The 13,643-nt window shown below is 46.1% G+C and overlaps 1 protein-coding gene across 1 annotated transcript in view; it reads right to left on the bottom strand.

The window, feature by feature from the left end:
• Window positions 1-13,188, bottom strand: part of LOC132400066 (FAD synthase-like) — a 161,160-nt gene extending 147,972 nt beyond the window's left edge. Inside the window, exon 1 of the mRNA XM_059981150.1 lies at window positions 13,147-13,188. The gene's annotated coding sequence lies outside the window, so the exon portion shown is untranslated. The remainder of the gene's footprint in view (window positions 1-13,146) is intronic.
• Between the last annotated feature and the right edge of the window lie 455 nt (window positions 13,189-13,643).

Genomic DNA, 13,643 nt, shown 5'->3' with positions numbered 1-13,643 from the left:
TAGGAAAGGTTTAGAGGGATACGGATAGGGACACGTATAGGAAAGGTTTAGAGGGATAGGGATAGGAAAGGTTCAGAGGGATACGGACAGGTACACGGATAGGAAAGGTTTACAGGGATACGGAAAGGTACACGGATAGGAAAGGTTTAGAGGGATAAGGAGAGGTACACGGATAGGAAAGGTTTAGAGGGATACGGACGGGTAAACGGATAGGAAAGGTTTAGAGGGATACGGAGAGGTACACGGATAGGAAAGGTTTAGAGGGATACGGACAGGGACACGGATAGGAAAGGTTTAGAGGGATATGGACAGGTACACGGATAGGAAAGGTTTAGAGGGATACGGACAGGGACAGGGATAGGAAAGGTTTAGAGGGATACGGACAGGAACACGGATAGGAAAGGTTTAGAGGGACACAGACAGGTACACGGATAGGAAAGGTTCAGAGGGATACGGACAGGTACACGGATAGGAAAGGTTCAGAGGGATACGGACAGGTACACGGATAGGAAAGGTTCACAGGGATACGGACAGGAACACGGGTAGGAAAGGTTTAGAGGGATATGGACAGGTACACGGATAGGAAAGGTTTAAAGGGAAACGGACAGGGACACGGATAGGAAATGTTTAGAGGGATAGGGATAGGAAAGGTTCAGAGGGATACGGACAGGTACACGGATAGGAAAGGTTTACAGGGATACGGAGAGGTACACGGATAGGAAAGGTTTAGAGGGATAAGGAGAGGTACACGGATAGGAAAGGTTTAGAGGGATACGGACGGGTAAACGGATAGGAAAGGTTTAGAGGGATACGGAGAGGTACACGGATAGGAAAGGATTAGAGGGATACGGACAGGGACACGGATAGGAAAGGTTTAGAGGGATATGGACAGGTACACGGATAGGAAAGGTTTAGAGGGATACGGACAGGGACAGGGATAGGAAAGGTTTAGAGGGATACGGACAGGAACACGGATAGGAAAGGTTTAGAGGGATACAGACAGGTACACGGATAGGAAAGGTTCAGAGGGATACGGACAGGTACAAGGATAGGAAAGGTTCAGAGGGACACGGACAGGTACACGGATAGGAAAGGTTCAGAGGGATACGGACAAGTACACGAATAGGAAAGGTTCACAGGGATACGGACAGGTACACGGGTAGGAAAGGTTTAGAGGGATACGGACGGGTAAACGGATAGGAAAGGTTTAGAGGGATACGGAGAGGTACACGGATAGGTAAGGTTTAGAGGGATACGGACAGGGACACGGATAGGAAAGGTTTAGAGGGATATGGACAGGTACACGGATAGGAAAGGTTTAGAGGGATACGGACAGGGACAGGGATAGGAAAGGTTTAGAGGGATACAGACAGGTACACGGATAGGAAAGGTTCAGAGGGATACGGACAGGTACACGGATAGGAAAGGTTTAGAGGGATACGGACAGGGATACGGATAGGAATGGTTTAGAGGGATACGGACAGGTACATGGATAGGAAAGGTTTAGAGGGATACAGGCAGGTACACGGATAGGAAAGGTTTAGAGGGATACGGACAGGTACACGGATAGGAAAGGTTCAGAGGGATACGGACAGGTACACGGATAGGAAAGTTTCAGAGGGATAAGGACAGGTACACGGATAGGAAAGGTTCAGATGGATACGGACAGGGACACGGATAGGAAAGGTTTAGAGGGATAGGGATAGGAAAGGTTCAGAGGGATACGGACAGGTACACGGATACCAAAGGTTCAGTGGGATACGGACAGGTACACGGATAGGAAAGGTTCAGAGGGATACGGACAGGTACACGGATAGGAAAGGTTCACAGGGATGCGGACAGGTACACGGGTAGGAAAGGTTTAGAGGGATACGGACAGGTACACGGATAGGAAAGATTTAGAGGGGTACGGAGAGGTACACGGATAGGAAAGGTTTAGAGGGATACGGAGAGGTACACGGATAGGAAAGGTTTAGAGGGATACGGACAGGGACACGGATAGGAAAGGTTTAGAGGGATACGGAGAGGTACACGGATAGGATGGGTTTAGAGGGATACGGACAGGGACACGGATAGGAAAGGTTTAGAGGGATACGGACAGGTACACGGATAGGAAAGGTTTAGAGGGATACGGACAGGGACACGGATAGGAAAGGTTTAGAGGGATACGGACAGGGACACGGATAGGAAAGGTTTAGAGGGATACGGACAGGGACATGAATAGGAAAGGTTTAGAGGGATACGGACAGGTACACGGATAGGAAAGGGTTAGAGGGATACGGACAGGTACACGGATAGGAAAGGTTTAGAGGGATTCGGACAGGTACACGGATAGGAAAGGTTTAGAGGGATACGGACAGGTACGCGGATAGGAAAGGTTCAGAAGGATACGGACAGGTACACGGATAGGAAAGGTTCAGAGGGATACGGACAGGTACACGGATAGGAAAGGTTTAGAGGGATACGGACAGGGACACGGAAAGGAAAGGTTTAGAGGGATACGGACAGGGACACGGATAGGAAAGGTTTAGAGGGATACGGATAGGAAAGGTTCAGAGGGATACGGACAGGTACACGGATAGGAAAGGTTTAGAGGGATAGGGATAGGAAAGGTTCAGAGGGATACGGACAGATACATGGATAGGGAAGGTTTAGAGGGATATGGACAGGTACACGGATAGGAAAGGTTCAGAGGGATAAGGACAGGTACACGGATAGGAAAGGTTTAGAGGGATAGGGATAGGAAAGGTTCAGAGGGATACGGACAGGTACACGGATAGGAAAGGTTCAGAGAGATACGGACAGGTACACGGATAGGAAAGGTTCAGAGGGATACGGACAGGTACACGGATAGGAAAGGTTCAGAGGGATACGGACAGGTACACGGATAGGAAAGGTTTAGAGGGATACGGACAGGTACACGGATAGGAAAGGTTTAGAGGGATAGGGATAGGAAAGGTTCAGAGGGATACGGACAGGTACACGGATAGGAAAGGTTTAGAGGGATACGGACAGGGACACGGATAGGAAAGGTTTAGAGGGATACGGACAGGGACACGGATAGGAAAGGTTTACAGGGATACGGAGAGGTACACGGATAGGAAAGGTTTAGAGGGATAAGGAGAGGTACACGGATAGGAAAGGTTTAGAGGGATACGGACGGGTAAACGGATAGGAAAGGTTTAGAGGGATACGGAGAGGTACACGGATAGGAAAGGTTTAGAGGGATACGGACAGGGACACGGATAGGAAAGGTTTAGAGGGATATGGACAGGTACACGGATAGGAAAGGTTTAGAGGGATACGGACAGGGACAGGGATAGGAAAGGTTTAGAGGGATACGGACCGGAACACGGAAAGGAATGGTTTAGAGGGATACAGACAGGTACACGGATAGGAAAGGTTCAGAGGGATACGGACAGGTACACGGATAGGAAAGGTTCAGAGGGATACGGACAGGTACACGGATAGGAAAGGTTCAGAGGGATGCGGACAGGTACACGGATAGGAAAGGTTCACAGGGATACGGACAGGTACACGGGTAGGAAAGGTTTAGAGGGATACGGACAGGTACACGGATAGGAAAGGTTTAGAGGGATACGGACAGGGACACGGATAGGAAAGGTTTAAGGGATACGGACAGGGAAACGGATAGGAAAGGTTTAGAGGGATACGGACAGGGACATGAATAGTAAAGGTTTAGAGGGATACGGACAGGTACACGGATAGGAAAGGGTTAGAGGGATACGGACAGGTACACGGATAGGAAAGGTTTAGAGGGATTCGGACAGGTACACGGATAGGAAAGGTTTAGAGGGATACGGACAGGTACGCGGATAGGAAAGGTTCAGAAGGATACGGACAGGTACACGGATAGGAAAGGTTCAGAGGGATACGGACAGGTACACGGATAGGAAAGGTTTAGAGGGATACGAACAGGGACACGGAAAGGAAAGGTTTAGAGGGATACGGACAGGGACACGGATAGGAAAGGTTTAGAGGGATACGGACAGGTACACGGATAGGAAAGGTTTAGAGGGATACGGACAGGGACACGGATAGGAAAGGTTTAGAGGGATACGGACAGGGACATGAATAGGAAAGGTTTAGAGGGATACGGACAGGTACACGGATAGGAAAGGGTTAGAGGGATACGGACAGGTACACGGATAGGAAAGGTTTAGAGGGATTCGGACAGGTACACGGATAGGAAAGGTTTAGAGGGATACGGACAGGTACGCGGATAGGAAAGGTTCAGAAGGATACGGACAGGTACACGGATAGGAAAGGTTCAGAGGGATACGGACAGGTACACGGATAGGAAAGGTTTAGAGGGATACGGACAGGGACACGGAAAGGAAAGGTTTAGAGGGATACGGACAGGGACACGGATAGGAAAGGTTTAGAGGGATACGGATAGGAAAGGTTCAGAGGGATACGGACAGGTACACGGATAGGAAAGGTTCAGAGGGATAAGGACAGGTACACGGATAGGAAAGGTTTAGAGGGATAGGGATAGGAAAGGTTCAGAGGGATACGGACAGGTACACGGATAGGAAAGGTTCAGAGAGATACGGACAGGTACACGGATAGGAAATGTTCAGAGGGATACGGACAGGTACACGGATAGGAAAGGTTCAGAGGGATACGGACAGGTACACGGATAGGAAAGGTTTAGAGGGATACGGACAGGGACACGGATAGGAAAGGTTTAGAGGGATAGGGATAGGAAAGGTTCAGAGGGATACGGACAGGTACACGGATAGGAAAGGTTTAGAGGGATACGGACAGGGACACGGATAGGAAAGGTTTAGAGGGATACGGACAGGGACACGGATAGGAAAGGTTTAGAGGGATACGGATAGGAAAGGTTCAGAGGGATACGGACAGGTACACGGATAGGAAAGGTTTAGAGGGATAGGGATAGGAAAGGTTCAGAGGGATACGGACAGATAGATGGATAGGGAAGGTTTAGAGGGATATGGACAGGTACACGGATAGGAAAGGTTCAGAGGGATCAGGACAGGTACACGGATAGGAAAGGTTTAGAGGGATAGGGATAGGAAAGGTTCAGAGGGATACGGACAGGTACACGGATAGGAAAGGTTCAGAGAGATACGGACAGGTACACGGATAGGAAAGGTTCAGAGGGATACGGACAGGTACACGGATAGGAAAGGTTCAGAGGGATACGGACAGGTACACGGATAGGAAAGGTTTAGAGGGATACGGACAGGTACACGGATAGAAAAGGTTCAGAGGGATACGGACAGGTACACGGATAGGAAAGGTTTAGAGGGATACGGACAGGGACACGGATAGGAAAGGTTTAGAGGGATAGGGATAGGAAAGGTTCAGAGGGATACGGACAGGTACACGGATAGGAAAGGTTCAGAGAGATACGGACAGGTACACGGATAGGAAAGGTTCAGAGGGATACGGACAGGTACACGGATAGGAAAGGTTCAGAGGGATACGGATAGGAAAGGTTTAGAGGGATACGGACAGGCACACGGATAGAAAAGGTTCAGAGGGATACGGACAGGTACACGGATAGGAAAGGTTTAGAGGGATACGGACAGGGACACGGATAGGAAAGGTTTACAGGGATACGGAGAGGTACACGGATAGGAAAGGTTTAGAGGGATACGGACAGGTACGCGGATAGGAAAGGTTCAGAAGGATACGGACAGGTACACGGATAGGAAAGGTTCAGAGGGATACAGACAGGTACACGGATAGGAAAGGTTTAGAGGGATACGAACAGTGACACGGAAAGGAAAGGTTTAGAGGGATACGGACAGGGACACGGATAGGAAAGGTTTAGAGGGATACGGATAGGAAAGGTTCAGAGGGATACGGACAGGTACACGGATAGGAAAGGTTTAGAGGGATAGGGATAGGAAAGGTTCAGAGGGATACGGACAGATACATGGATAGGGAAGGTTTAGAGGGATATGGACAGGTACACGGATAGGAAAGGTTCAGAGGGATAAGGACAGGTACACGGATAGGAAAGGTTTAGAGGGATAGGGATAGGAAAGGTTCAGAGGGATACGGACAGGTACACGGATAGGAAAGGTTCAGAGAGATACGGACAGGTACACGGATAGGAAAGGTTCAGAGGGATACGGACAGGTACATGGATAGGAAAGGTTCAGAGGGATACGGACAGGGACACGGAAAGGAAAGGTTTAGAGGGATACGGACAGGGACACGGATAGGAAAGGTTTAGAGGGATACGGATAGGAAAGGTTCAGAGGGATACGGACAGGAACACGGATAGGAAAGGTTTAGAGGGATACGGAGAGGTACACGGATAGGAAAGGTTTAGAGGGATACGGACAGGGACACGGATAGGAAAGGTTTAGAGGGATATGGACAGGTACACGGATAGGAAAGGTTTAGAGGGATACGGACAGGGACAGGGATAGGAAAGGTTTAGAGGGATACGGACAGGAACACGGATAGGAAAGGTTTAGAGGGATACAGACAGGTACACGGATAGGAAAGGTTCAGAGGGATACGGACAGGTACACGGATAGGAAAGGTTCAGAGGGATACGGACAGGTACACGGATAGGAAAGGTTCAGAGGGATACGGACAGGTACACGGATAGGAAAGGTTCACTGGGATACGGACAGGTACACGGGTAGGAAAGGTTTAGAGGGATACGGACAGGTACACGGATAGGAAAGGTTTAGAGGGATACGGACAGGGACACGGATAGGAAAGGTTTAGAGGGATAGGGATAGGAAAGGTTCAGAGGGATACGGACATGTACACGGATACCAAAGGTTCAGAGGGATACGGACAGGTACACGGATAGGAAAGGTTCAGAGGGATACGGACAGGTACACGGATAGGAAAGGTTCACAGGGATGCGGACAGGTACACGGGTAGGAAAGGTTTAGAGGGATACGGACAGGTACACGGATAGGAAAGATTTAGAGGGATACGGAGAGGTACACGGATAGGAAAGGTTTAGAGGGATACAGACAGGGACACGGATAGGAAAGGTTTAGAGGGATACGGACAGGTACACGGATAGGAAAGGTTTAGAGGGATACGGAGAGGTACACGGATAGGAAAGGTTTAGAGGGATACGGACAGGAACACGGATAGGAAAGGTTCAGAGGGATACGGACAGATACACGGATAGGAAAGGTTTAGAGGGATACGGACAGGGACACGGATAGGAAAGGTTTAGAGGGATACGGACAGGTACACGGATAGGAAAGGTTTAGAGGGATACGGACAGGGACACGGATAGGAAAGTTTTAGAGGGATACGGACAGGGACACGGATAGGAAAGGTTTAGAGGGATACGGACAGGGACATGAATAGGAAAGGTTTAGAGGGATACGGACAGGTACACGGATAGGAAAGGGTTAGAGGGATACGGACAGGTACACGGATAGGAAAGGTTTAGAGGGATTCGGACAGGTACACGGATAGGAAAGGTTTAGAGGGATACGGACAGGTACGCGGATAGGAAAGGTTCAGAAGGATACGGACAGGTACACGGATAGGAAAGGTTCAGAGGGATACGGACAGGTACACGGATAGGAAAGGTTTAGAGGGATACGGACAGGGACACGGAAAGGAAAGGTTTAGAGGGATACGGACAGGGACACGGCTAGGAAAGGTTTAGAGGGATACGGATAGGAAAGGTTCAGAGGGATACGGACAGGTACACGGATAGGAAAGGTTTAGAGGGATAGGGATAGGAAAGGTTCAGAGGGATACGGACAGATACATGGATAGGGAAGGTTTAGAGGGATATGGACAGGTACACGGATAGGAAAGGTTCAGAGGGATAAGGACAGGTACACGGATAGGAAAGGTTTAGAGGGATAGGGATAGGAAAGGTTCAGAGGGATACGGACAGGTACACGGATAGGAAAGGTTCAGAGAGATACGGACAGGTACACGGATAGGAAAGGTTTACAGGGATACGGAGAGGTACACGGATAGGAAAGGTTTAGAGGGATACGGAGAGGTACACGGATAGGAACGGTTTAGAGGGATACGGACGGGTAAACGGATAGGAAAGGTTTAGAGGTATACGGAGAGGTACACGGATAGGAAAGGTTTAGAGGGATACGGACAGGGACACGGATAGGAAAGGTTTAGAGGGATATGGACAGGTACACGGATAGGAAAGGTTTAGAGGGATACGGACAGGGACACGGATAGGAAAGGTTTAGAGGGATACGGACAGGTACACGGATAGGAAAGGTTTAGAGGGATACAGACAGGTACACGGATAGGAAAGGTTCAGAGGGATACGGACAGGTACACGGATAGGAAAGGTTCAGAGGGATACGGACAGGTACACGGATAGGAAAGGTTCACAGGGATACGGACGGGTACACGGATAGGAAAGGTTCACAGGGATACGGACAGGTACACGGGTAGGAAAGGTTTAGAGGGATACGGACAGGGACACGGATAGGAAAGGTTTAGAGGGATAGGGATAGGAAAGGTTCAGAGGGATACGGACAGGTACACGGATAGGAAAGGTTCAGAGGGATACGGACAGGTACACGGATAGGAAAGGTTCAGAGGGATACGGACAGGTACACGGATAGGAAAGGTTCACAGGGATACGGACAGGTACACGGGTAGGAAAGGTTTAGAGGGATACGGACAGGTACACTGATAGGAAAGGTTTAGAGGGATACGGAGAGGTACACGGATAGGAAAGGTTCAGAGGGATACGGACAGGTAAACGGATAGGAAAGGTTTAGAGGGATACGGAGAGGTACACGGATAGGAAAGGTTTAGAGGGATACGGACAGGGACACGGATAGGAAAGGTTTAGAGGGATACGGACAGGGACACGGATAGGAAAGGTTTAGAGGGATACAGACAGGTACACGGATAGGAAAGGTTTAGAGGGATACGGACAGGTACACGGATAGGAAAGGTTTAGAGGGATATATCAAATATATCTAACTCAGGCCACTTGCTTCGTTCTATCTCACTGCTCCACCACACTGATCAGCAGGACACTCGGCCCCTCCCCTATCCTGCTGTCCCATAACAGCATGATTTGTAACATTTCACCCCTTTGTCCTCCAAAACACTGCATCCATGAAGGAAGAGCAGTGCAAAGTCTCACAGGCAGAGCAAAAAGAAGTTTACCTTGTTTGAACCCCAGTTCTCAATTAACACGGTCTGAGGACTGAGATGAAACATTGCAGGGAGCATCTGTGCACGATTAAACACATTGTTTTACTCATAATGCCACTTTATTGGTACCTCCAATACCTAATAAAGCTGCCACCGAGTGTATGTTCATGGTCCTCTGCTGCTGTGGCCCGACCACGTCGAGGTTCGATATGTTGAGCATTCAGAGATGCTCTTCTGCACACCAGTGTTGTAATGTGTGGTTATTTCAGTTATTGTTGCCTTCTTGTCAGCTTGAACTAGTCTGACCTGTTCCTCTGAGCTCTCTCATTAACAAGGAGTTTTCACCCACAAAACTGTTAAATAGACACAGAAGAGGAACAGGCCTATGGCCCAATGCTGCATCATCTGCAAACGTACTAACCTGCTCATCAACATCTCTATTTAAGAAGGGAACAAATCAGTGAGTCCCACGTCACTTGTAGGGAAATTGTGCAGAAAATTCTTAGAGATGGGATATTTGAGCATTTGGAAACCCACGGCCTAGTTAGAACCAGCATGGCTTTGTGCGTGGCTGCGCATGCCCTACCAACTTGACTGAGTATTTTGACAAGGTGACGAAAGGGATTGATTAAGGATGTTGTCTGTGTGGATTGTAGTAAGGCAGGTGACAAAGTCCGTCATGGGAGGCTAAACAATAAATAAATGCCTTGGGTCCGTGGCAAATTGGCTGTTTGGATTCAGAACTGGCTTATGCATAGAAGGCAGAGGGTAGCGGTCAAAGGGATTTATTCCAGCGGGAGGTCTGTAATTAGTGGGGTTCCACAGGGATCCGAGTTGTTTGTGATGTAAGTAGAACATAGACCAGTACGGCACAGGCACAGGCCATTCAGCCCACAGTGTTGGTGCTGAACCAGCTAAGTAAATCAAGAACACCCGAACACTAATCCATCCTACCTACACAGTGTCCACATCCCTCCATCTTCCAGGCGTCCACGTGCCTATCCAAACATCTCTTAAAAACCTCAAATGCATTTGCTTCCACCAGCATATTCCAGGCATCCATGACTCTGAGTAAAAACTTAACCCTCACATCACCTTTGAACCTACCCCCTCTCACCTTCAGTGCATGCCCTCTGGTAATAGACGTTTCAGTCCTGGGAAACAGATACTCCCTGTCTACTTTATCTAAGCCTCCTGTGATCATATAAACCTCTATCAGATCTTCCCTCACCCTACGCTGCTCCAGAGAAAACCATCCAGATTTATCCAGCCCCTTGTGACAGCACTTGTTCTCTGGACCAGGCAGCGTCTTGATGAACCTCTTTAATGATCCTTCCTGCAGCAGGGCGACCAGTATTCAGGTTAGATGTGGCCTAACCTCACTACCAATACAACTACCCCAGAAGTTTTCTCAAGAGTTAAATAAATATGTGAGGAAGTTTCTTTGGAAAGGTAAGATGTCAAGAATATCGTTGGAAAAATTGACATGGAAATTTGATCTAGGAGGGTTACAACTTCCAAATTTTAAGAATTATTATAAAGCAAATCAACTTAGATTTATTGCATCTTTTTTTGAGAAAAATAAACCGGCATGGATTAGAATAGAACTAGATAAAATAGGAGAAAATACATCAAAAGATTTTATATATAAATGGGAATCTAAATGGATACGGGAAAAGAATTTCCTATATCAAAGCATTTGATTGACTTATGGAATAAGATAAATGTTGATGATGAGACAAAGAAATCTTTATTAGCAAAGAGATCTTTAATTCAAAATAGACTTATCCTTGATAATCAACTTTTACATATAACTTGATAATCAACTTGATAATGGATAATCTTTTATATAATTGGTTTCAAAAAGGGATTAGATATATAGGAGATTGTTTTGAAGGAGGTATATTAATGTCATTTGATCAATGAAAGAATAAATATAAAGTATCAAACAATACTCTTTTTTGTTACTTCCAATTAAGGGCTTATTTAAGAGAAAAATTAGGTCAAACAATGTTATTGCTGAAATCTAATGAAATAGAAACTTTAATTCAAAAAGGTAAGACTAAAAAATTTATTTCTTGTATGTATAGCTTGATTCAAAAACAGGCAATTAAACAAGGAGTCCATAAGTCAAGACAAAAATGGGAAAGTGACTTGAATATTAAAATTGAAGAAACAAATTGGTCAAGACTATGTCTTGATAGTATGACAAATACAATAAATGTCTGGTTAAGATTAGTGCAATATAGTTTTTTACATCAATTATATATTACACCACAAAAAATAAATAAATTAAACCCAAATTTATCAGATCAGTGTTTCCGATGTAAACAAGAAATCGGTACTTTTTTACATTCTACTTGGTCTTGTTCTAAAATTCAACCTTTTTGGACAAATTTAAGTTTTATTGGAACAAATTATTGGAACACAACTGCCACATAATTCAATATTATTTTTATTAGGTGACATTGAAGGGATAAAATCGAAACCCAAATTGAATAAATATCAGAAAGCATTTATAAAAATTGCACTGGCAGTAGCCAAAAAGGCTATTGCAGTTACTTGGGAATCGGATGCATACTTTAAGTTTAGATCGTTGGAAGAATGAAATTTACAGCTGTATTCCACTTGAAAAAATTACTTATAATTTAAGAGATAAATATGAAACATTTTTGAAATTTTGGCGCCCTTATTTACAAAAGGCAGGATTAAATATATGGGTGCTCCGAAGATAAAATAATTGGTTATTTGGGGAAAGAAATAAATATATATACTAAAGTTATTACGAACTCCATGGAGCATGTGGGGATCTCCCGATATCCAGGCACTCTTTCTTTTTTTTCTTTCTTTCTTTCTTTCTTTTCTATAGGGATGTTAGGGGGGAGGGGTTAAGGGGAGGGGGAAAGGGTATATATTTTTAACATATTTTCTTTTTCTTTCTGTAATTATTTGAAAAGATGCGGCCTAACCTGAGTTTTATAAAGTTGCATCGGTACCCCTTGACTTTTTGAACTCAGTGCCTCCACTAATAAAGCAAGCTTTCCATAAGCCTCCTCAACCTGTGTAGCCACTTTCATGCAGCTCTGAACATCAATCTCAAGATTTCTCTGCTCAGCAACACTGTTAAGGATCTTGCCCTTCAGAGTGTCCTGTCTCCTTGCACTTGCCCTACAAAGATGCAACACCTCTCATCTATCTTTTAGGGGATACCACCCTCTATCTACCAATTTAAGGGACTTTGTCACACGCCTTACTACAATCCATGTAGACAACATCCGGTAATCTACCTTAATCAAGCTCTCTCGTCACCAGTCAAAAAACTCAATCAATTTGGTAGGGCATGACCAGCCACACTGGCTCTAACTAGGCCATGGGTTTCCAAATGCTCATATACAGCGGCATGCAAAAGTTTGAGCACTCTGGTCAAAACTTTTGTTTTACTGTGAATAGCTAAGCAAGTAAAAGATGACCTGATTTCCAAAGTGCACAAAGTTAATGATGACACATTTCTTCAACATTTTAAGCAAGATTACTTTTCTTATTTCAATCTCTGTGACCCCCTCTGGTCCCTACACCCCTCCCCATCTCCGTGACCCCCCCTCTGGCTCCTACACCCCTCCCTGTCTCTGTAACCCACCTCCATCTCTCCCCGTCTGTGACTCTCTACAGCCCTCCGATCCCTACACCCTTCCATGTCTCTAACCTCAAAGATCTCTCTACACTCTTCCAATTCCGACTGATCCGCCTTCAGATGACCTGACGCCGAATCCCACAAACCCCTACGATCCTCGCTCTTTATTGGAAATATTCCTCAGACCTTCACTACCCTATTTAAAGAGATGTTGCAACTCTCGCAATTTACTTTTCTCATCCTTTATGAAAGCATCTTTGGACTCTTCTCCATCTTAAATGTGTTGTACTATATTGCAGCCTGTTACCATATTTGCTTATTTGTAAAAAAAAACTACAATTGCATTTCCACCATTCCTCTCCAGGGTCACCACTCACCTGCAGAGCTGCCCCTCAGTCTAACTTGCTCCTTCCCCTCCCCTCCCCTCCCACCAGGGCCACCTTCCCACCATTGGTCGATCCGCCAGTCAATCTGCCTATGCCACAGCGCGATTGGCCTGACGTCACCGCAGCGGCGACCAGCAATTTAGATGACGGCCCCATTCATTCGACAAGCGGCGTTACGCTGAAAGTGCACCGTGTGGATCCGTGGCGCTTTTGCTTCTGGTTCCGAGAGTGAACCTGATACGTAGACCCAAATTTCGTTTTTTTTTCTGCGAAGAGGAACGCTGAACATTTGTGTTATCTTTCAAAGATGGAATTTACTTATCAGTATACCTCGTAGTTTGGTGTGTCCTCACTTATAGAGAAGATGAGACATTTCTGTAATTCTGGTAATTTTTGTATGTAGTTTAATCGATTCTATTGCACTTTTTGTTCTACTGTGAATGCCTGTAAGAAAATGAATCTAGGGTGACATATATGTACTTTGATAA

This window comes from Hypanus sabinus, chromosome 9, assembly GCF_030144855.1.
Source record: "Hypanus sabinus isolate sHypSab1 chromosome 9, sHypSab1.hap1, whole genome shotgun sequence".
Lineage (NCBI taxonomy): Eukaryota > Metazoa > Chordata > Chondrichthyes > Myliobatiformes > Dasyatidae > Hypanus > Hypanus sabinus.
The sequence above is the reverse complement of the archived record's forward strand: the minus strand, read 5'-3'. Positions and strand labels throughout refer to the sequence as shown.